Source organism: Ovis aries, chromosome 13 (assembly GCF_016772045.2).
Source record: "Ovis aries strain OAR_USU_Benz2616 breed Rambouillet chromosome 13, ARS-UI_Ramb_v3.0, whole genome shotgun sequence".
Classification (NCBI taxonomy): domain Eukaryota; kingdom Metazoa; phylum Chordata; class Mammalia; order Artiodactyla; family Bovidae; genus Ovis; species Ovis aries.
Window position 1 is genome coordinate 54,432,847 of NC_056066.1, and position 23,795 is coordinate 54,456,641.

Consider the following 23,795-nt stretch of genomic DNA (forward strand, 5'->3'; position numbering starts at 1 on the left):
TGGGGAGACTCCTACCACCTCCAAGCAGTCAAGTGACCCAGGCCTGGCTCATGAGTAGCCGCCAGGGTGTCTGTTGGTTCTCTCTTCCTCCTACCCTCTCTGCCCCACTCCTTTCTCCCTTGGGTGTGACCAGACCAGAGATGTGACAGGAAGTCACACACAGAGACTCTGCTGACACTTGGGCCAACTGTCGTGTTTATTTGAAAGTCTGACAGTGAAAGGGCTTCCCCGAAACTGGCAGATATAGGGAGTTGACAAAGCAGGTTGAGCCCCCACCTCTGTCAGGCAAACCTGGAAGCAGGTTCCTTCTGCAGAGGCTGTTAAAAAGACAGGGAGGGGGTTTCCAGCCCGTGGACCCTCAGCAAAGCCCCCCTGACCCCACTTGTCCTCATAGGAAAGACTGGCCACCTTTCCCACCACCATCCCCTCTCATCCTCCACCCTTTGGGGCCGGTTACTGGGGCAAATCCATGTCGTCAAGGAGAGAGAGAAAAATGAATCTCTTTCAAACAAGAATTTCCTTTTCTTTACTATAATGTGACGAGCATTTCAGGGCTACCTTGTAAGAAAGAAATATCCAGGACAAAATGAGGACCAGGCTTCCGTTCAAAAGTTATAAGCCCTTAGCTACTGAGACCCAAATGTCTACCTGACACAGAAGTCCATCCGCTGGAGCTGAGAGATACTATGTGAGAGAAACAGAGTCAGGAGTTGGGGGGAGGAGGGCAGTGTCCTCTCTATGAACTCGAGATTCAGGATGAAAGAGAAGTCCACTCATCCCAGCTAAGTCTTTGTAGGGGGCAGTGGTAATGCTGCATCCAGGCTCCAATGTGTCACTTTCCTTCTCCAAGAGCCTCCAAAGCTCCTGGATAACAGGTTCTCCCAGAACCCAGAAGGTGAGGCGCTGGGTCCGCCCATCCCCAACTTCTGGGCAGGGCCCTGGAGGCACCTCCACCCTCACCTGGAGGACCATCCTGGCCAGGCACACGGAACGGGAGCCCAGCCAGCAAACTGGCCCCTGGTCTGGGCTCAGCATCTGCACAGAAGCTCCCCTCCCAAGGGTGGGTGCTCCTTTCCCGGGCTCTGGCAGCTCTGACCCCCATGGGAGACAGATATGAAGTGGATCCAATCCATTGAAAGCTAACAGATCAGCTTTTGGGGCAAGAACCAGCTTTGTAGGGGAGGCGGGGTTGGCAGGCTGCAAGCCCAGAGTTTTCCCTTCCTGAGGTTGAGGGGTGGGCACCCGAGTCCTCAGTGGGTGCAGGACTCCACACTAAACTGATAGTTGCTTCAGCAGGAAGGAGACAGGATACCGGGAGTGGGGCTCCTCAGTGTGGGGGGTTTTCTGGATGGGCTCTGTCAGGAGCCAACTGATCAAGCAACCAGCTATCCCAGGACCCAGGGTGGCCCAGGACACGTGGGAGCAGGGACTCAGTGGGCCTGCCCCCAATCACCACCCTCAGCACCCCCAAAGAAACCATGCAGCCCTCGATGACCTCCTGGACCAAGGCTGCTCTGAAGGGGAAAGCAGAGCAAGGCCAAGTGGGCATGACGTGGGTGAAGACCCCACGTGGCACCGGCTCCTGGACACACGCTCTCGGTGATGCTGTGGTGTGCAGCAGACATTTATTCTCACAGTAAACTGGAGAGGGCAGTGGGGGTGGGGCCGCCAAGTTCTGCTTCCTCGTTGCTGGCAAGGGGAGGGTGTCTCCGAGGAACCCACCTCGAGGAGGGGCATCTGGGTCCCCTGGCCGAGCTGGCCTGAGTGGCCTCCATGTGGCCGTGTGTCCTCCCGCAGGGCCGAGGCGCCATCAATGCGCAGCTACAGCTGGTTGAAGGGGACCAAATCCATCGAACAGTTGATTTGGTTCCATTTTACCAGCTTTAGCAAAGCATTCGGTCCCGGGTCCGCGGGAAACAGCAGCATCAACGATGAAGGCGGCTTCTGGGTGACGTCTGGATGAGATGGGGCCACAGGGTGTCCAGGCTGTGCGGCTCCACCCTTCCCTGAGACCACCTGAGCTGAGGGGCCCCCGAGCTCCGTTGGGCTGGGGTGGATAGGCATGGTGGAGCGAGGGTGGGGGGGTCTGAGGGTCAGTCACGTGACCAAACACAGACACACACACCAGACACACGTGCATAGATACATAGATACAGAGACACAGACACACACCCCTGAAACACACACACTCAGACACAGACTTGCCCAGATATAGACACATACACATACACACTCACAAACTCATCTTTACACACCATTCACACTCAGAATCACACATAAGTTCACAAACTCAAGGACACACACACACACCACATACACACACACACCACACACACACACACACACACACACACACACACACAGTGCTTGCCCGCCCACTGGGTCGACTGGAGGAGGCAGGGGTGGAGATGGGGGGTGCAGGGAGGCAGAAGGTCCTGCTGCTGCAGCTGACGCCCACCCCTCCAGCGTCTGAATCCCACTCCTCCCCCCACGGTCACTCCCTGATTCTCCAGCCATCCTACCTTTCGTCCAAGGCCCTTGGCGCCACCACTACCTAGGCCCTGGGGCCCAGCAACCACCATCAGGACCTGCCCTGATGGGTGGACATCCTGGGGGCCGGCCAGAAGGGGTATTGGCCCCCATCACAGCCTTAGCCGCAGCCAAGGCAGGACAGGCCCCAGATCCCACCGTGGGCCCCAGCTGACCATGAGCCCAGTTGACCTGGCTGCAGGTGGTCAGGGCCTGAGATTTCCGGGGAAGCTAGACCTGTGTGCCTGTAGGGGGAGAAGCAAGATGGAGACCCACTTGAGGGCCTTCTCTGGGGCCCTGGCTCCCAACCTGGGGACCAGCAGCCTGTCAGGTGTGTGAGGGTGGCCCCCCCGGTCAGCGTGAGGTCAGCACAGCCAGCCCAGGCCAAATTTGCCTGATCACCCTCAGTGATTCAAAGGGAGCAGATTCTTTTTCGGAAAATTAGCTTTTCTGCCAGCACTAGACCCATCGGGGGCAATGGCAGGGTCGGGGCACTGGGGATGCAATGTCCGGTGTGCGGCCCTCGCTCTGAGCACAGACCAGCCTGGCTGAGAGATGTGACCACACGTGCCTGCTGCCCCCACTCCCCCCACTGCTCTTCTCTGGGACCCTTTCTGCCCCTGTCTCCTGACACCATGGCCACAGATGCCCGGGCAGTGGAGATGGGCCACAGGGCACCACGCCCGCCCTCCAGGGCCACTCCAGGACCCCCAAGACCCCAGCCCCCACCACGCAGGCTGCTGTCTTCCCCTATCCCTGTCTCAGCAACCCCTCCTGAGGTCAGAGCCTGGCCAGGACCCCTCTGTGGATGGCTCTGGCCTTTCACCTCAAGACCACCTCCCCAAAGTCCAGGGGGAGCCCAGGGGTTGGTGCCAGGCCCTCCTAGACTCACACCTGTGACTAGATGGTTGGCCTTTATCGGAGCTCAGCCCTGGAGGCAGCGGGGCTGACAGGACTCAGCTCTGCAAACCCCTTCTTGGTTAAACTCCAGGAGCACAGGGTACAGGGGCAGATATGAGACTCCCCAGAGCAGTAGCCCCATCCCCGGTGAAGACACCATGCAGAAGAAGCAACCCAGATGCGTTTATCACCCCTGTCGATATTCCTAATGAAGCCAGAGATTTAACAAGCAACAGAACTGCCCTGTGGGCTCCATGCCCCGGCTGGCATGAGGGGACCAACGAAGAGAGCCAGACACCCCATAGCTGATGCCCAGTCCATTGTCAGGCAAGAGCCCAGATCTCAGCACCAGGTGGGTGACCCCCCAAGGCGTGATCTGCGCTGGCACCTCCCTGCAGCCCACCTCTTCTCCTCATTTCTCGCCACGCATCCCTGCAGCTGGAGGAATTTCCCCAAATGAGAGGTCTTTGCTTCTGCATCAAACGCTCTATTCCTGACAAGAGCCCCTTGCACATTTCAGTCCCCTCTTCAGCCTGGCTGGCTTCCTGCTCAAGGCCATTTGGAAGCTGAAGCAGAAGAGAGCACCCAGGGCAGGGGCTTGGTCCAGACCCCAGCTCTTTCCTACAGGGATCTGGCAGACTCTTTCACCAAGGAGCACAGCAAGCATTTCACCCATGGGCACCACAGCAAGGGTGTTGGCTGCAGAACCTCGCCTGACCTTGGACAATGGCTGATGGCCCTGTGGCTGGGTTGGTTAAGCGAGCTTGCCCTGAGCTGCTCAGAAGCCCGCAGGGTGTGAGCACCCAGGATGCCACCGCCTGCAACCCTGTGGGGTCCCAGTGAGCAGGGCACAGGGACTTGAGTGGTGTCGCCTGCTCCCAGACACAGCCCACCCATCTCTCCTCCCCAGGGGCCACTCTCCTGGGGGCTGTGGATGTCCAGCCTCTTACTCCTCTCACACCCCCCATGCCCTTGTTCAGGGAATGTTCCAGCAAGCCTTTGCTGAATAAGTGATTACCACACTTGATTGTGCATCTGAAGGGCACACAAGGCAGTGCCCACGGCAGGGTCCACTGTGAGGGGCCCCTGCAGCCCAGGTGCCCAGCTGGCTGTTTCAGCTCACTTTGACAGACATCCCTGCACCTCTTCACTGTATCCTGGGGTCCCACCTACCAGCGGGGGTCCCACCTTCCTTGGAATACTTTTTCTTTTCTATCTAGAAAAGTCCAAATACTAATGGACTACAAGCCCCAAGCTCTTAAACACGTCCATGGCTCAGAGACCAGATACCCCACAAGTCCCCACTCTACCTGGGAGGTCCCCACTCCTTTTCTCAGGCCCTGCACTGGCCTCCCCCAAATGACCCTAGGCGGACCACAGCCCCCTCCCCATGTGGCTGCCCTGCTGCTCCAGGGCTTCTGACCCCAAGGTTAGAAGGAAGCACAAGGGGGCTAAGCCCCGAGGCCTCCCAAGGAAGCAGGTGAGGCTGCTGCCAAGTCCTTTGGTGACTTGCAGTCACGTCACAGACTCTGCATTTATGTGAGCAATGCCTCTGGCCCAGGGCATGGCCTGGCACGGGGATAGCCTGGGTTCTGGTGAATTTGCCATTTGCCGGAGAAGCGGGGCTGCACCCGCCCTCAGCCTCTCTTTTTACCAGCGTGTGAAGGAACAAGGCTGCAGCTAATACAGTTTGTGCATTTTATGAACCAAACAATTAAATAGGTTTTAAAACATCTGCTGATGGAATCACCCCACATGGGGAAGTACACTCAGCATTTTTAAGCAGCAACTGATACGAGATGCGGGGAACCGCTGCCGAAAACACCAGCAGCCCTGTTAAAATCAATAGAAAATTAGATGCTATGAAAAATGTGATCTGTGTCCAATTAGTTCTAATTGGAGCAAACAGCGATGTGGACAAAGGCCAGCACTCCGTGCGTGCGCTGAGACTCGCGCCTACAGCAGGCTCGGGCCACACTGGTCAGCCTTGCCCAGCGGGGCAGTGACACACTGACACCAGGGCCAGAAGGCTGTGGGGCTGCTGCTGCTGCTCCTGAACACCCTCAGGCCTAGAGCTGTGGTGACCACCTTATCCAGGAAGCCTCCCTGCATTGGATAAAGCCCCAGACTGAGAAAGCAGGCTCAGCACAGCCTCACCAAGCGAATTCCACCTTGGCGCCCAGCACCCCCAGCAGTCCCCAGGTCTGGCCTGTGGTGGAGCAGAGAGCAACCCTGGGCTCTGGAGCATACCCATCGAGCTGGAGCTCCCGGGGCTTCCTTGGCCTCTCTGAGCCTCCACTTCCCTACATGGGGTGCCGGGTCCTAGTCACTGTCACTTCATGCCTCGTCACCGCTGTCATAGCTCCAGGGGTGCCCCAGCCACTTGCCTCTCAAGGGCAGCAAGGCACCACTTCACTCATGCTGCCGCACAATCTCTGACCCAGGGCCTCAGCAAACAGCGTCCACTGTGGGCAGAGAACACCCCCAGGGACGTCACAGTGGACACTATGGCCAATGTCCTTAGTTAAGATGTGGCACCAAATTCTACTTATGGATGACCAACTGACCAGACCCACCTGAGATTAAAGATGCTGCCCTCAGAGCACATTTCATGAGGTTGAAGTTGCACGCTCCTCGGGTCATCCCAGAGACAGGGACCCCAAGACCAAGCCCCCTCCCCTCCAGCTCCATTCTCATACCCTCAGGCAGGGGGCAGCTCCCCCCTGCCAACTTCCCTCCCTCCTGACCTGGGAGGTGCCACCCACTTGTATCTGGATCCGTTTTGTGTTTTTCAGTATGGAGTTTTAAAAATTTAAACATCAATAACCTAATATTTCTTCAGTGCCAGCACTACCTATTAACACTAGGATTCACCATTAAATTAATTTTTAATTTCAGATTTTGGTTAATTATTAAAATCAATAGCAAAGAATGACGATCCTGGGAGTTCAAGTGGCCTGGCCAAAGGAGCCTTCCCGGGGTTCTGTTTGGGCTGCTGTGACCGTGCAGGGGAGTCTCAAGGGAGACTCACGATTCAGAGGCAAAAGGGAACCACATCCCCAAAACAGCCCCGTTTCTCATTATCGCCAGCAATGACCCAGCCGGATGCTGACCAAGACCCATTCAATCCAGCTCCACAACTTTTCTGTTTATTCTTAAAAAAAAAAAAAAAAGTATTATTTCTCAACACTGATAAAAGTTTAATACAGAGTTGCCCGGGTTTTTAATAAACTTGTCAAAAAGAGCAGAGCAAATTGATGGCCCCTCCTAGAGATAAATTTCGCCTCAAACAGACCCAAAGAGCAGGGGGACGGGGCGACGGAAGGCAAGGACAGAAGGGGACACACGAGGGTTTTGCTGTTCTTTGCAAAAACGCTAAGACAGATTTTTGTGTCTTGTTATCTCAGAGACAGACCAGAGTAAAAGTTGGTGTGATTTCAGGAGAGAGAGCTGCTAGCCTGAGACCAGATGGGGGAGAACTGAGGTCTGGGGAGGGGTGGCAGCTTTAGAGCAAATTAATGGCTGATGTGTCCGGAGATAAGAAAAGGGCAGTGGGCACCACGGGGCCTCCTGGGATCCACGCAGCCCATCCGCCCGTATGGCTGGATCCGGCACTGCAGGGCTCAGAGCACAGGACTGGCCTCGTCACCCCCAGATGGACTAGTGGGAGGGCCACTGCGGCCGCCCACAGGCTGGGGACACTGCCACACCAAAGCCTGTGTGTTTCATCCTCCCTCCAGCTTGGCCAGAGCTTCAGGATCGGGAGACACAGAAGTGCACTCCAGGCCACAGGACTGGCACCTACGCTTTGAGGGGGACTCAACAGGCCCTGTTCCTTCACCCAGGGTCATCTGCTCCACCGCCCTTGGTCGGGGGGTGAAATTCCATTATTAGAGATTCACTTCTTGGTTAGAATAGAGGCATGCAAGGTCCCTGGGGAAGGGGAGTGACAGGCTGCTGGCTGTGAGGCCTCTGGGGCATGTTGCCATGTCCAGCACAGGAGGGAATGGCCGGAGACAATGAGGAAAGACCACAGGGTGCGGGGCCTCGGGGGACCCCAGCACCAGCCTCTGCCTGCTATAGGACGAGTCCCCCAGCCTCCCACCTCCCCTCACCCCGGACACAAATCTCCAGTCCCGGCTGAGCTCCTGGCCCTCTTCAACCCTTGGATGTGGCTGACAGAGTTCTCCAGGTGCCGCTGGATTTGACACCCACCAAGGGGGCCAGCAGGGAGCAGGGAACAAAACACGGGGGGTGGGGGGGGGCAGAGCCCAGAGCCTCACCGCCTGTCCTGTCATCGCCACTGCAGCTGCGGTCCCGGGCACTCCGGCGGCGGGCGGGGTGTGAGGGGGCCACCCCGGGTTCATCCAAGTTCAGCCTCTCCAGTAGGACAGCTGAGAATGTGGACTAACTATTTATACCGGCCACAGTGGACGGGAGGCTGGGGGGACACGCAGCCTGGTCGCCATATGTGGGCATGACCTGCGGTGCGCAGGCCTGCCAGGGGGACGGGCCCAGAGCTGCGTGTCTGTCCTGGGTGTCCTTCAGCCTCGCAAGTCCCCACGGGCACCCGTGACAGGTTCTGGGGACAGCTGCCCTCTTACCGCCCTGCTGTTAAAAATACCTGGGTCACTCCACCTCCGTCCCACACGTCCTCCTGCACTGGATTACGCTCATACCTGCCTCTGGCCCCGGCCATCCTTACTGGCTCCCTCCCCACACTAGAGGCTTGACCCCCTGGGAGTCCCCAGACTCTCAACCACCAGGTCCTTTGGTGTCACCCTGGAGGGGAAGAAGCCAGTGACCCTCCCGCAACTTTTGTACAGTGGCCTTTTCGCCTTTGTTCTCTGCCTGGGCTAGATACGGGGGCCTGGGGGTGCCTCTGAGCCCAGTCTCTCTGGCCCCCACCGGCACCTAGTTGGACCACCCGCTTAGCACAGGAAGCAGAGTGGGCCTGAGACTTAGTGGGGCTCCCGAAGACCCAGGTGGAAGCTGGTGCCTTTGCCTGACCCGCTGCCTGCGTCTCTCCACCTAAGGAGCAGCGGCGGCTGCAGCGGTGGCCCTCTCATTCCTGCCCTTGAGACGCGCGGCCCTGCATGCTGCCCGCAGCTGCGCCTCCGCACTGCAGCGCCCTGGGGAGCAGCTCTGCAGCGGCTGCACTGCTCCCCACCCCCCACCCCCGACCCCAGCCCTCACTGCCGGCGGGCCAGGCCTCCCTGGTCAGAGAGACTTGGTACTTGGGCACTAAAGGGGGAGCCAGGAATACAGCCTGGAGCAACTCCAGCTGTGAATGCCTGGGACCTGGCCTTGTGGGGCCAGCTGAGAGAGGCCGGAGCTGGAAATGGGCCGGAGCAAGCAGCACCAGTCTCTGAGGCTGTGGGGAGGCCCCTTCCCTTCCCGAGAGTCATATCTGCCTCTTCTCATCCCCAAGCCAGCTGCTGACAGGCCGAGGACAGTAGGCAAGGCCAAGGCCCCTCAGAAAGCCCCGGGGGCTCCAAGCCTGGTGACCCTAAGGAGCAGTGGGCATCAGAGGCAGGGAATAGAGCTGCAGTGAGGCGAGAGGCCCTCTGCAGTCGGATGTGCAGCCAGCTGAGTCAGCACCACTCAGACAGGACCACAGTTACCCTTTATGCTAAGGTGGCAGCAATTAATGCAATGGGCTGGCCCCGCCTCTAGCCACACCTACTGACCCGCTGGCCCCGCCTCCCCTGCTGGCAAAGGGCTCCAGGGCCATCCTCCCCACCTGGCCCTCATCCCCAGATTACTCGGATTCCCTCATTTCTTATTTGGGATATTTAAGGGTGAGGGTTGCAATTCAAGCAGTGTTCACTTTCATGGACCCGGGGCTGTGGCAGCTCAGGTGTTTGTCCTGTAGGTCAGTCTCATCACCTCACAAGCAATTCGTTCTTCAGTCGACATTTTTCATGTGGGGCTGTCAGTTTTAAGAGATATCTCTGATACCTGCTCACAGAGGCTTTCACCATGGCCACCCCAGCCCCTCTCTGAAAGCCTCGTGCAATCTAGTTTCTTGCCCTTGATGAACCCTCAAACAGAGCCACACAGCCCCTCTTTGGAAACCATGCCTCAAGGTATGTGGCACCTGGCTCCAGAAAGGAAAGACAAGTTGCCCTCCATGCACGGCACACCTGAGCACACCTGAGCACGCCTGAGCACACCTGAGCACACCCATGCAGAACCTGACCCCGATTCAGAGCTGCCCTCTGTCCAGTGTGGAAGCTTCAGTTGGAGCATGGCTAGAGATAGTGAGCCATAGCATAGAAAATTTCAACTAATTTCCTCATGAATTGATGAGCCCTACAATCCTTGGACCTATTGTTTCCACCAGCAGAACCTGGACTGCCATAGGACTGCTGTGGGCCAGATTCCGCATTCTCAGATGCCTCCCCGGGGACCTGGCCTCTCTGAGCTCTGGGAAAGGGGCATTGGCCACCCCACCCAACCTGGACCTCTCCCTGCAGCCACACAGGGCCATCGGTATCCCCAGGTTGGCGGGTGAGCCCCTGAGTGTGGGCTGTCCTGCTCTCACCCTCTTGGCTCACTCCAGGCGCCTCTCCCCTCACTGGAGCCCCAGAGCCCCTGTGGCAGCATGGCAGGGTTGGGGGGCACTGTCTAGCTAAAGGCCCTCTGGGCAGAGCACAGGCACTGCTCCCAGAGGTCTCCCCCATCCTTCGCACAGAAAGGACCAAAGACTCCACCCAGAGGAACGCCAGCCCTTGCTTAGGGGCCCATCCCCAGCTCCTCCCCTGGAAAACCAAGAGATGGAGCTTCTACAGAAAATACAGCCTCATCAGAGTGGCTGGGGGCACCAGGACTGGGCAAGGGGTTCTCACGGGGAGGGCCCTCTGGTGCCCCTTTCTAATTCTGCAGGTAAGAGACCCGCCACAATTTACAGCTGAGAAGGCCAAGGCTCTCTCTGCCTGCAAACTCTCTAGTTTTACTGCTCAGTCAAACCTAATTCCAAAACACTAATGCTTTTATTTAAACACCACATCCTGCAATAAAGGCTTAATGCGCAGCGGGACGCATGGAGGGGAAGAGAGCGTGTGTCTGCGGCCGGCCTCGGGGGCCGCACCCGGCTGCTTCCCTCCCTGCGGCCGGAGCTGGAAGCCGCAGGCAGAGATGACCTTCCCAGGATTCCGGGCGCTGACCCCTTCTGGCAAGGTCATCTTCCTTCTGGCCTCAGAAGGAAGGCAGTGCCCAAGGACAGTTCCACCTCCCACAGTGGGTGCCAGCAGAGTCAGAAGTGAGGAGACTTGAAAACTGGGAAGGGACCCTGAACCCTCAAATGTAGTCAGCTCCCTGGGAGGTGGTGGCCACAGGTGAGCTTGGAACTGCCCATGCCTCCTTGTATCCAGCTCCTTGAGGAGCCTGAGTGGCTCACAGAACCTGGCTGCCCCCAGACCTTTACAGCAGCTGGAGAAGGAGGCCAGCTCACTCCTCCTCCCTGCCCCACCCCCAACCCAAGGGCCAAAACCCTGCCAAAGGTCAGGGTGCAGGAGGGGCCGGGGCACCTGCCATGGGCCTGGGCAGCAGTGCCAGGGAGGGCAGGAAAGACAGAGGTGACGCACGCTTTGGAAAAATAGCCCCGAGGCCGTGGAGGACGTGCCCTGGGCAGGCTGCAGACGCCACCACTCCAAGAGCCAGAAAATGACAGGGACACCCGTCCTCCCACAGCAGCCTGGCCCCACCACCTGCCCCCAGAGCCTGCTGCCCTTTGCCTCACCGAGAAGTTTCTGTGCTGCAGAGACAGCCTTCAGAACTGGACACAGCATGCCCCCAGTGCCTGGATGCTCACAGTCCAGCCATGGGGCCAAGAGGACATCACCCCAGCCCCTGTCCTGCCTGGGACCTGGCTGGTGCAGGACAGGTGGGTTGGGTCCTGGCCCGCACCACACTGGCCAGTGTGACCCCACCGTCCTTCACACAGCAAAGCGGTTTCAGCCAGAGTTGCTGAAAACCAGAGAGCAGCATGGGGTCTGGGGGGCAGAGTGGAACCAGGGGCTCCAGTTGCCTAGTTCAGGCCCTGGTCTCCCGTCATGTGCATCACGGGTGCCCTAGAAATGCTGGGCCAGGGTGTCTCAGAGGAGGGAGTGTGGCCTGGAGCTGGGGAGGCTGAGCCCCATGGTGCTCTCACCGTTGTCTCGCAGATGGCCTGACAGCAAAGACCTAGTGTCTCTCCCTCAAAAAGCCCCTCGCACGTGGCCAACCAACCCCTTCCCTCCTAGGCAGCTGGCCCATCCTACTCTGCTTCTCCTCTGAGCAGTTTCCTGCCTGTATCTCACAAACAGCCCCTTCTGCTGGCAAAGGCACCTTCCAGGGTGGCAACAAGTGACGCCCCAGAGCCACCGGCACCCCCGCACCCCCAGCCCCTACATGCCCCCCGGCAGACCCCATGCCTGCCACAGGCCGCCTCCCCTCTGCCGCAGTCAGCACGTTGAATATTTAATGTCTGGTGAATGCTTCCACCTGCTGACACAGGCAAAGTGACAGAACAATACCGGCCGGGGACAGGCCGGCCACCGACGCCCAGGCAGCCTGCCACGGAGGCCCGGCCGGCCACAGCCGCCCGTCTGTCTGTCCGTCCCCTGGGCGGCCCCGTGGGCGCGCTGCCCCCTTCCTCCAGCGAGAGAGTTCCCGACCTGAAATACATACTTCTTTACATTCCATAGCTTAGCAGGTCCATATGGGCACATAAAGAAGTATGTTTCCCAAGCAGGTAGTCCAGCGGGCATGGCTGTGGGTGTGGGAAGGGCCCCCCGAGAAGCTGCCCAGACCCTGGAGTCAGCACACCCCGCCCTGCATCCCCGCGGCCCCCCAAGGCCCTCCCCTTTCTCCCCTGCTCTCTCTCTCTCTCTCTCTCACACACACACACACACACACCCCACACACACACACCCCCCCCCACACACACACACCCCACACACACACACACCCCCACACACACAGGAAGGACAGACGTAGACAACATATCTCTAAAGTCTCAGGACTCCCTTGATCACCACACATCTGTTTAGTTTTGCATCAGTGACACAAGAAAGGACCCAGGATGCCACCTCCCACCCGTGGCCCAGGAAGGATAAGCCATTCCCTCCTCCTGCCGGCACCTCCCCTCCACCGAAGCACCACCATCCTGGCCAAGTGCACATGCCGGGGGGACAGCATGAAGGGACAGCACTTGGGAGGACGCCGCCACGGGCGGCCAGGAAGCAGGGTAGTCAGAGCCAGCAGAGAGCCAGCACGCCTGGCCACAGGCACAGATGACCGAGAAGCAGGCAGGCCTTACCTGGGCAGCAGCTGGGCGGCTTCCTGTGCGGGTCCCTGGTGATTCGGCCTCCCAAGAGCCAGTGCCCGAGGGCAGGGCTCAGGCCCCGTCTCTGAAGACGTGCATGAGAAAGACAGTTGCAGGTGGACCTTGCATCCCCAGAGGGTGGCTGGAAGCTGCTAGGAAGGGGCCCGGGCCGTGGCCAGCTCCCTCGGCGCCTCGGTCTGGCCACAGAGCAGAAGCCCAGCCCAGTGAGGGACTGGTGCCGGCTCGGCCTCCCTGCACTGACCACCACCTCTGCCGACACCCTTCCTCATCCCTCGCTCTCTTCTTCACCCATCCTCTCCCCTTCCCCCAAACCTGGTGCATCACCACCTAAAGCGCTGCTTGTGCTGGCGGCGGGTGGCTCCCACAGGCGCCCAGGGTGGCCGGCCCTCACCTGGCTCTTTGTGGCCTGCGCCCAGCCTCCGCCAGGCCTGATCAATACCAATTTACAGTCAAACGCAGGGGCCGCCTTCCTGTTAATGAATTTCCCCAGTGCTCACCGCTTCTAATGAACCCGTTAAACAGGGTTTAAGTAAACTTAGCAAGCGGCCAACTAAGCACTCTGGAATACTTAATTGTATCGATATTGTTTTCCACAGCATTTCAAAATTTCTCTGTGATGGAGAGCAGAGGCCCCTCCTCCCCACCACTTTCCATGGCCACCACGAAGCAGGAGTCAGAAAACCACTAGAGTCTGAAGCAGAGTAATGGGACCTTGGGGCCAGTCCCCATGCAGGAAGGGGAGCCACCCCAGCCCAAGCCAGCACTGGGAGGACAGAGGAGCAGCATGGGACAGAGGCCCCGCTGTGGCCAGGTAAGGCCCTTGGGTGAAAAGTAGAACTTGGAAGGAGGGTGTCACTGACTGCTGGACACTCACTTGGGGTGGGGAGACAGGCCAGGTGCAGATACACAGTCTGCCCATTGGGCCCAGGTCCTGTGTGGCCAGGAACTGATCCCAACCTGAGGACAAGGCCCTGGACCTGAGTGGACTTCTAATTCTCCTTTCATTAGCAAGGCAAGGTCCAGGGTTACCCTGCCCACCCTTCCCCCGGGGCAGCCTGGCCATCCCTGTGTGGATGGGTGCGGAGAGGGTTCCAGCACTGCTGCCACCCAGGGCAGGGCCATGTCTGCAAAGCCTGCATCGTGCAGAAGAATCTGGGCGATTTCTCAAGTCCCTGAGCTTGGCAGCAGCACTGGGCACAGCAGAGCTGGAGTTCATGGGGGTGGGGGTGTGATCAGGGCTCCAAGGGGCACCCCACTAAAAGCAGAGAGCTACCCGGCAGAAAGACACGGAGGAACAATGTCCCACTTCTGTGTGCTGCTGCCATTTGTCATCCTCAGGGAACCAAGGATAGAAAAGGACAACCGAGACTGCTGCTCCAGCTCCCGCTTCTCCTCAAGCCCCCCGAGGGTGGAGGGCGCCCTTGAGAGAAGCTCAAATGATACCTGGAGTCTGAAGTCCAAGTTTCTAAGCTACCCTCTGACAAACGAGGCCTCAGAGACTGGGAGGTGTGGCCAAGGCTCAGGTCTAGGATCGCCTCTCCAACCCCCATTCCCAGGCATTCATATGGATGGTGTCTGGAGGTCAGGGGAAAGCTGGGGGTCCCAAGGGGCAGGAGAGTCACCCTAGGTCCAGCCAGACCCCTGGCGAGCTTCTATCCACTCAAAAAGGAACCACAGCCACTTTTCAAGAAGTTACCCGTCTCAACAGAAAAGGACCACCAGCCACCTCCAAGGGGACCACGGAGGGCAGTGTGCTGGCCCAGCCCAGTGCCAAGTCCAGCCCTTCAGCTGTGAATGCTCCCAGCCCCCAGCCAGGTGGAGGTCTCTCTCTCTCCCAGAGACCACCGGCTGCTCCCCTCCAGCCCCATCTCTGCCCACGTGTGCCCCTGCTGTACACGCCCAGCACAGGGACCCTCCCTACCCTGACCCTGGCTGTGAGAGCCGCCAAAGTCCAGAGCCTCCCTCCTGGGGCAGCCTCACCACAGGGCTGGCTCCAGGACCCCTGCCCCCAGCATCTCCACGGCCGCAAGTTCTGAGGGAAGTTTCGCCACATTCCCACCTGAGCCACGCTTTGTTGCAGGTCAGTCACGCCTTCCCCCCAGACCCCGCGGCCCCCACCGCAGCACCTCGACCCTCGTGCACCCCGGCAGTGACTGCAGGCACTGCTTCCTTGCAAAACGCCTGCATGTCAAAGTTCTCGCATCGCGGTTGGACGCGCCCTCCCGGCCCTGCTGTCTGCTGGCTCTGCAGTTTTCCAAATGCGGACGATGCCACGAGCCAAGAGAAAACTCCGAGGCACCCCCGGCTGGAGCCACGCGGCGCCGGCACCATGGCTCCCCCTCGCCGCGGGCACACCCCCACCGTGGCCGCCGGCAAGTTTGCGGGGGGCCGGGCGGGCTGAGTGGGACTCACCGCGGAGCCCCTCCGGCCGGGCTGGCGACGGCGGCCGTGGGCGCAGGGTCGCGGCTCCCGGGTACGGTGCGCCCCGTGCGGCTCCCAGAGAGATGGTGCTGCAGCCGCGGCAGCCCATCCTTCTCCCCGAGCCAATCGCGAGCGCAGGGGTGGGGGAGGCCCGGCTCCAGACTCGTCCGCACTTGGGGGGCGGGGGTGGGGGAAACGGAGAGAAAGAAGACACCAGGCACCCCCTCTCCGCACCCTGGCCCTTCCCCCAGCCCTCCTGCAGCAGCAGCGAAGACTTAGCAGGGAGGGAGATCTTGAGAGAGAGAGAGAGAGAGAGAGAGAGAGAAAGAGAAGGGAGGCGCAGGGTGGCAGGCTCTGCGGAGTTAGGGAGCGACCTCTCAGCCCGCACACCTTGAGCCTCCCTGCCTGGGCTGTGTCTGCAGGACGCTTCTGCACCCCAGCCGGGGTCAGCGCAAGGTAGAGGTCAGGTGAACAAAAGGGGACAGTCTGGCGGGTGTGCAGGCTCACGCAGGCAAAGCCGGCCGCACGCGAGACCCGCACAGACAGGGGGAGGAGAGGGGAGGGGAGGGGAGGGGAGGGCTGACCCGAGGGGCCAGAGCGGGCGTGGGCCCCCCCCTCGGATCAGGAGCCGGCCTCACCTTTGCAGTCCTTATATACCCAGCCAAGCATCCCAAACACGCGCCCCGGCCAAGTGGCCCCTCGGGCTGTGCTCTCTGACCATATTTAGTCAAGCAGGGGAAAAAATAGCCTGTCAGCTGGGCCGTGGCTGGCCGGCCACTGGGAACAGGGTGGGAGCGCCAGCGCCATTGACTGCCGTCCCGGGCCCAGGCTGCTGGCCGCCGCCCCTACCGGCCCCTCCCCACCGGCTTCCCACAGGGTCCCTGCCCTGCCATCCCCCCTGCTATTTTTAGCCCAGCCCAGTGCAGAGGCGCCTGGCGGCAGTGGGCAACCACACAGCCTGCCCCAAGGGGTGCCCTGGGGAGACCCTGGCGGCCCCAGGGCACAGGCGGCAGCAGGCCTGCTACCTCCTCCCATCCTGGGCTCCAGGGGGCTGTGCCAACCTGTGCCCCCTCCACTTGGCCCTGTTGCCCAGAGTTGGGACCCACATCAGGTAGTAAGGGAGCCGCCGGGTTTCCAGAGGCTTGTAGGCCAACCCCGTGAAACGACAGGTCACCTTGGACAGCGAGCAGGCGATGTGCTTCCATGCTGCATCCCAGGCCACAGCCAAGGGTGCATGTGAGCGGGGCACCCCGGGTCCGTCCACACACCGTTATGTGCCGGCACCCCCACCCTGGGCACAGTGAGCTGGCTGTGTGCCGGGCACAGCCTGCAGGCACCATCCTCTCAGGGCCGGACACAGAGGCCGATGGTCCCCTGCCATGTGTGGGCCAGGCAGGTCTCCTTGCATCCTGGCATCCCCCAGGACCAGGAGAGCAGATGGCATTAATGGGGTGGGCCCACTTCCCCAAAGGTCAGGTGCAGGATTCACACGGGAGGGGGAGGGGCAGTCAGCATCACTGTCCCCGGAGTCCTGACCAGGGCATGGGCAGCAGGGGCATGGGCAGCACCCTGCCTGTGAAAAGCCATGTCCCCTGCACCTGGCAGGCCTGGTCCAGCCAGGGGCATGGGGGTGTCTGTGCCCCTCAAAGTAGGCTCCCCGTGCCCATCCCCCACAATACCCCAGGCCAGGACTCGGAGCGCTAGGTCCAGTCTTGGGCCTGGGGTGTGGTGAGGATGTTCTTTGTGGATCACCTGGGGATCCAGCCTGTCTCCCATGGAGCGGCCGGGGCAGGGAAGGCGTGGCTGCATACCCCAACAGTGCTGCAGAGGGACCTGTAGCAAGAGCAGGGCTAGGGAGAAGCAGGGGCAGGGCAGGGGCACCACACTCCTAGGAAGTGCCCAGCCAAGGGCCCTCTGTTAGCTCGGAGCAGGCGTGGGGGTGGGGGATTACAGAGGTTGAGCAGGAGCATCAGGCAGCCAGGGACTCCAGACTGGGCTTGACTGGGGGATGAGGCAGGCCTATCCCCAAGGCGGCCCTGTGAGTGATGCTTCAAGCAGAGAGGGCAGGGGAGAGGGTGTGGAGCAGGCACTGCTAATCACCTAACCAATCCTAATCACCTCCTCGCGGCAGCTGGCCCTACCGGGGCAGAGCATGGGCTCTCCTCCCAGCAGAAGGGCTAAGTGTGAGTGACCAGTCCCAGGGACCCCCAGACAGTAGAGCGCTCTGTTCACTTAACCATATCCCAGCATCCACGGCTATTCCAGGGGCTTCTCTGGGGATTGTCTCCTAATCTTCAAAGCACCCTAAAGAAGCAGACATCCTGTTGCCCTCACTCTGCTGGGCAGGGACAGGGCTCAGAGGGGGAGCTGACTTGCCCGAGGACACACAGCAGGGGGCAGAGCTGGGCAGTGTCCTGAAGTCTGGTTGCTCTCCCGCCCTGTGCCTTCCACAGGCCCCTTGCTGGGGCAGTAAAGACAGACCCAGCCTGCCTCAGGTGCCGAACATGGGAGACACATGGAAGGCCTCCCTCCTAGTGGTCCTCAGGAAGGCAGTAGATTCCATGACGGCATTTTCCATGTGAGGATGGATAAACAGTGGCCAGAGAATCCCGAGGCCCATCTCCCACCCTCATTCATTCCCCAACAAGGATGTGCGGCTCACCCACTGCGGCCACCTGAGCTGGCCGTGCATGTTCAATGGAAATTCTGCCAAGGCCGGAAGTGCTGTGCTCACCCACGGGGCCATGTGTGGCTGCCGAGATCTTGTAGCGGGGCTGGTGTGGCTGCAGAGCTGAGTCTTAGATTTGATGTCATTTAATTAACTTTAGTTTCAGAAGCCGCCTGTGAGCAGCAGCTGCTGCGCTGAGCGGCAGGTAGGGGAGAAGATGGAGCAGGAAGTGGGGGTTCTAGGATGCACAGAGGAAGCAGTTTGGGGAATGGATGGGCTCGTAAATCAGAGGTCAGGGGAGGCCTCTGTGGGTGATGGACAGGAGCCCGTGGATATGAGAACTGTCTAGGTGGGAGCACCCACACCGAGGGCATCAGAAGGGCAGAGGACAGTGGCGAGGGTGAAGGGACCCATGGCCGGGCTGGGCAGAGGCTGGTGCTCACATGGGAGTGCTGCAGGGGTTGGGGTTGAGCTGCCAGGAGACCCAGGCCACCAGGATAGATGCTCCCCAGAGAGGCTGAGGTCCAGCAGGAAGAGGCACTCAAGTTGTGGCCAGACCTTGTGTTTGTCCACAAGACCTGCTGACTGACAGGAGATGAGCAGTCCCTGGGAAGTAGGATGCTTCTCCCTGGAAGGTGGGAGGAGAGGAAAGGGTAGGCGGGGCCTCCACCTGGTGGGTGGGGCCTCTATCCAGCGGCTTGGAATCCCACTCCTTCCCCTCCCCCACCCCTCTTCCTCTCCAACCTCCCACTGCCTCCTCCCACGCCCGGTGATGCAGGAGGCACCTGAGTGGCCGTGAGGGGTTGGGGGACTCCCTCCTCAAAGCCTGTTGTACATCTCAGAGGAGTCCCTGGGATTGGTCTGTGGGGGAGGGGGCATCTCCTGGTGAGGAGCTCCTGGAATCCGGATAAATAGAGGCAGAGGCAGTTTCTGGGTCCCTTGCCCCTCACCCCTGGAGCTGGGCGAGGAGGGGAGCATTGGGCAGCAGCTGCTGAAGAGCAGTGATTTCCTGGAAGTACAGGACAGTAATGGAGCCTGAGCGCCCCCGGGAACAGTGGCTGCTGCCTGAGAGTGTTTCCTGAAGCTCTGTCCCTGGGGGTATGGGGCTGCAGTAGGGGTGTGGGGCGGAGCTGGGGCTAGGGGTGTGGGGTGAGGGGCCTCAGGGCCGGGGGCTGGGCAGGCAGCCCTTGTTTGTGTCCCTCCATCTGCCAGCCTGGAAAGAGAGGAGGTGCTGAACCCAGGAGACCCCACCAGAGCTGCCCGAGCCTGATTCCAGCCTCACTGAAAGACCCTCGGGTGCCTGGGCAGGATGGGGCAAAGAGAGACCACTCTGACCTCCGAGTCTCAGCTTCCTGGTCTGTGAAGTGGGGCCATGGCCACTCCTGGGCAGTGGTGAGGCTGGTGTGGACAGAGCCCCTGGCCGAGGCCCAGCCAGGGAGACCCCACAGATAGCATCACGGTCTCCCTCACCAGCGGAACAGATGGATGGATGAATGAATGACCCATTCAGGGATCAATTGGCACCTCGACAAGTAGGCAGCGTGTCGGGGGGGAGTGGGGCAGACGGCTGGACACAGGTCAGTGTGCATTCAGCTTTGGGGTGGAGATGAGGCTGGGGTCTTATTTGGAGTGGCGGGGGACAAGGTCGAGCCAGTGCCCCTGAAGACAGCCTCACCCGTGTCTGGGGACCCCCCTCCCCAGGAGGTGTCCAGAGCCATTCCAAGCATCAATCCTCCATCAGCTGTGTTCCCTCTGATGAGACCCTGCTCCTGCTCACTTGCTCTTCCCTGAATCTTTAAACAGAACAAAATAAACCTAGATTTTATTTTAAAATTTCACTGTACTTTCAGACAACAGCAAACACATTCTCTGCAATAGCTTCTCTGCTAAGATGAGCCCAGCTTACCCATCAGAGCCCCTGAGTCGTCGATGCCCTTCTGCGGAAGATGGTCAGCATCACCGGTCACCAGAACAATGACCGCAGCGGGACACTGCCTCACCCCACCAGCATGACTGGAAACGACAGGAGCCCCAAACCGGAAAATAACAAGTGTTGCTGTTGTCAGTGAGGATATGGCAAAATTTGAACCTCCAGTGTTGCTGATGAGATGTAACACGGTGTGGCTGCTGTGGAGGATGGTCAGGGAGCTCCTCAAAAATCAAACCATCACGCCAGCAACCCCGCTCCTCGGAGCGTGCCCCCCCCCCCGATGACAGGGACCTAAGCAGACACTCGCACTGGAGCACTCACAGCAGCCAAAGGGGACCCAGAACCAGCTGCCCATGGATGGACAAGCCCACAAGAGCCACGCCGCGCACACACCTGGGAGATGCGGTGCTGACTGAACGACACGAGCCACCTGGGCAGGCGGGGCCACAGAGGTGGAGCAGACGGAGGCTGCCAGGGCCAGGGCACAGGAGAGCAACCGCCTGATGGGAACCCAGCCCTCTTCCCAGGGAGCGGAACGTTCTGGAACCAGAGAGAGGTGGTGGTGACTGTGCTAACTGCCAGGGAATTGTTCACTATAAAATAGCTCTTTTATGTTATGTGGATTTCACCCCAATTAAAAAACAACAAAAAGATAAGTGGAGCTCAGGGTCCAGCCATACCTTCTCTCCCCACTGACCCCACCACTTGGACATGGGCAAACCCCCAGGCTGTGACGACCACGTTCCTGCTCTCCTGGGGATCTGAATGATGGAGAGGGTATCCCCAGCTTCACCTCTCTCAACACCCCAGCACCTGCCTCCACTTGGGCAGGGGGCAGGAATGGGGAGGGGAGGGGAGGAGGGGGAGCAGGAAGGGGAGTGGGGAGCAGGGAGGGGAGGAGGGGGAGGGGAGAGGGGCAGGAGTGGGGAGGGGAGGAAGGGCGCAGCTGCTGCCCTTCGGGCCAAGGACGGCTGCAGTAGCAGACTTTGGGATGTCATGTTGCCCAGTCCTGTCTGCTGCTGGAATAGTCCCTGTGGGGTAGACAGAATAAAGCCCCTCCCTAAAGGGGCCCACATCCCATCCCCAGAACCTGTGGACGTAGCTGTCCCCCTGCCTGAGTGGCAGGACAAGAGACCCGGAGGCGCAGAGTGGCCCCTAACACAGCTGGATGTCTGCGCTCAGCGCATGTCTGCCTGCAGGACTTCTCAGAGCCTTTCTGAGGCCAGGGCCGGCGTGCACCGTGGGTCCCAGAGCCCAGCCTCTGCTCACCCACACCTCACCACCCTGGCACACACAGGCTCACAGCATCTGCGTGGAGAGCTTAGAGGAGAGGGTGAATGGAAGGGAGGCCCATGAAGCAGAACCTGGTGTGAAATGCCTATGGTGGGGGGAGGACCATGAGGTCCCCTGGTGCCAGACCTCAGTCACCAGACCCTCAAATGTCCACATAGGCACAGGCCTATGCACCCACACACACATGCACGCACATGAGCACGCACGCACAGCAAAGCAAATGTGCGCACATCACAATAACGGCAGTGGGAAAACCGCCCCGACAGCTCATAAAGTGATATTTTACTGCTGTGACGTCAGCAGAGAGCAGTTTGTTTCCAGAGACATCCTCCCCCCAGGAATGGTGACAGCCTCACCGGCATGGAGACGCAGGGTGCTTCGGGGACCTGGCCACGGCACCGTCGCAGGTCCTCACAGGTCAGTGCAGCTTTGGGTCAGCAGGGCCTGCCTCACCATGAGCCTGCACTAGATCAGAGCTCCGGGGAGAGGTAAAGCAGGGCCCTAAGGGCAAGCGGTGTTGGAAGGGAGGGGTGTTGGGGGTCCAGGCTGAGCTCCGAGCCCTCTGGGGTCACCCCAGTCCTGAGGGCAGAGACTGGCTTCTTACTCCACCTCCCTCTCCTCTCTGTCCCCCCATCTCAGTGTGTGTTCCAGAGGTGACAAGGGCTTCTCCACCCACAGAAGCCTCCCCCTGGGGAGGACTCACACAGACCCATCCTAGAAGAAAATGGGCTATCAGTAAGTAGACACCATGGAAGATGGGCCAGGCTGGGTGGCTGTGGGTCCCACACCCAGGTCCTGACCCTGTAACCCACTCCTTCTTCCCAGATGTACCCACAGAGGGGTCCCCACCACCCAGCTGCCCTCAGCATGGCCCCTGAGGGCAGAGCTGACCTCCTGCTTCCATCCCTAGCTAGTCTTGCAGAGAATGGGGGGCAGGAAGCCGTGGAAGGTGGCTGTCGGGTCCCTTCACACACTGCATCCAGTGGCCCTTGGGAAGGTGTTTTTCTGGGACAAGGGACAGACTCCTATTTCCAGGGACAAAGAAACCCCTGATCATAAAGATGGGGCAGGGGTGGGGAGGTCCAGGGACCATTTCTGGCTGCATTTGGAGTCCTGCCTTAAATCTGGGTGCTCATCACAGCAGAAAGCTTTCCTGGAGCTCTTGCTCAGATGCAGCTGTCAGAACAAGCTGTGAAACAAAAGGGATCATGGCTCTGCAGGCGGGTCCCAGCACCCACAGAGGAACCGGCAGCTGGCCACCCTCCTTCCACGGGCCACCTGCCCTTTCTGGGGGCTCCTGCCTCATCATGGTCATCTCACAGCTGTCCCAGTCACTTCAGCCACTGCTGAGGGTTGTGGGAGGGCAGGCAGGAGAGCTCAGAAAGTTCCAGGTGGCCAAGGGACCCAGGAAATTGGGGGTGGGCTGTGCACAGGAGGGCTCTGGGGAGGAGGGGAAGGATCCCAGATGACCATGCCCATCATCTATCCTGTGCTTGTAAGCAGAGCCAACTCAGTTTCCAACCCCTGCCCCCCACCACTGCCTCTTCCCTCCGAGGGGCCTGAACTGCTGTGGACACACAGAGTGGGTCGGGCAGGAATGCCCTGGTCCAGCTCTCTGCCGAGGAAGCCCTTCTCACTGCAGTTGACACCTCCCTCCTGCTTCTGAGCCAAGTAGAGTTTCCCATCCTCCACATGACAGAGGAGCCAGCTTCAGACCTACCAGGTGTGGGAATTGATAGAAACAGGCATTTAGACCACTGACTTGCAAACCCTTTTAGCCCCCAAATCGTTTCCCCTTGATAATGTTGGACAAAGGGACAGAATGTCCATCAGGTGGGTGAGTGTCACTACCTGTGCACAGGCTCCAGTCCGCGTTAGGTGCCTGGACACTCCCTCCCCACTGTCCCTTTCTACCACTCTGGACAAACACAGGGTGATGGCTGGGGCGCACCTGTCCCCTGCCCCTCCCTTCTCCAGGGCTCAGAGAACTTCTCCTCCCCAGGTAGACCACAGGGCTCTGGCGCTGTCCTGGAGAGGTCCGGGGATGTCATTGCTCAGCGCATGCAGGCAGGGCCTCCCCAGGGGTCCTGAGAACATCCACAGAGCCCCTAGCACCCCATTCACACCAGATCAGCTCACTAAGGCTCCTGGGGGAGGGGTTACCTCCTGCCACTAGCTGCCAATCCCCAGAACCCTGAGACAATAGGTGTCTGGGAGTGTTGACCCAAGAAGATCTCAGCCACAATTAGCCGGGCCCCTTGTCACTGCCCACTAAATGTTCATTCTACAACTGTTATGAAAGTGCTTAAAAAAAAGACCAGCAAAGCCTAACTCCAGGGACTGAGCAGCTGCCCGCACGCGGGCCGCCATGCCAATCCCACTGCTGATGGGGTGACGCAGTTGCTACCCAGTGGCTTCTCAGGGTCCACGTGGGTAGGCGCTCTCTGGGTTTTTGCTTAATTTGGGACTTTTTTTTTCTTTCCCTGCGTGTAACATTTATAAATGTCACAGTGTGCCCGGGATGTGCTGTACCGGAGGCGTGTCCTCTGCAAAGGTGTTGGGCCCTGCTCCCACCTGCTTGCCCAGGTTGTTACGGCCCATCTTGACCCATCTTGCTGGAAAAAAGGGGTTCCAGCCCAGCCCCAGTGCTCATGAGCCACTCAGATCTGTGTCACGCTGGGCACCCAAGTAACAGCGAGCTTCTCAGCCTGGCTGACAGCTGG

At 59.8% G+C, this 23,795-nt stretch overlaps 1 long non-coding RNA gene and 1 other non-coding gene across 2 annotated transcripts; one reads left to right on the forward strand and one right to left on the reverse strand.

The window, feature by feature from the left end:
• Positions 1–1,809: 1,809 nt before the first annotated feature.
• On the reverse strand, positions 1,810–1,903 carry MIR133 (microRNA mir-133). The gene has a single exon (NR_107882.1). It is a non-coding gene; the product is annotated as a microRNA mir-133 (primary transcript).
• A 13,619-nt stretch (positions 1,904–15,522) lies between these two features.
• On the forward strand, positions 15,523–20,440 carry LOC114117482 (uncharacterized). The gene is made up of 2 exons (XR_006055648.1): positions 15,523–15,637; positions 19,700–20,440. It is a non-coding gene; the product is annotated as an uncharacterized LOC114117482 (long non-coding RNA).
• Positions 20,441–23,795: the final 3,355 nt, after the last annotated feature.